We start from the raw sequence: 575 nt of genomic DNA, 5'->3' as shown, positions 1-575 counted from the left end.
AATAAACTAAGCCAGTCACATCTGTGAGGGCTTATGCTGCAGACGCACAGGCACTTGTCACTCACTCGGCTGGGCCTCCACCTGGGAGGCTCTCCCGTGACTCACCAGCGTCGTGGCAGTGACAGGGATGAGGCTGGTGACAGGGCTCTTGAGACTAACGCTGGATGGTGCTCGGGACAGCCTGGCACTGGCTCGTGAGCACGGCTAAGTGACCGTCGAATGAGCAGTGGGCAGGCTGTGCAGTGCCCTCCATGCGTCTGTCCCCTACGGACAGCAGGTGACGGCTGGCCCTGGCAAGGCGGGCTCTGTCCAAAATATAAGCTTTAACATTCTGGACGCCCAGCTTCCTGAGTCTGGGCTTCACTGGGGTAGATGAAGTCTGTCCTGACCAACCGGGCCCACCGGCTCCTGCGGCAGAAGTGCCACAGAGTCAGAGCTCTGTCATTCGCCAAATGAGCCTGAGGGTCCAGATCAGGACAACAAAGAAACAGCAGGATCCAGAGTCGCGAGGCGGGGGTGTGGCCTCAGAGCTTGGGGTCCGTTAGCCCCTAGAGTTTACCAGGGGCCAGGTCACA

This window comes from Pteropus vampyrus, unplaced genomic scaffold (genome assembly GCF_000151845.1).
Source record: "Pteropus vampyrus isolate Shadow unplaced genomic scaffold, Pvam_2.0 Scaffold2742, whole genome shotgun sequence".
Classification (NCBI taxonomy): domain Eukaryota; kingdom Metazoa; phylum Chordata; class Mammalia; order Chiroptera; family Pteropodidae; genus Pteropus; species Pteropus vampyrus.
The sequence above is the reverse complement of the archived record's forward strand: the minus strand, read 5'-3'. Positions refer to the sequence as shown.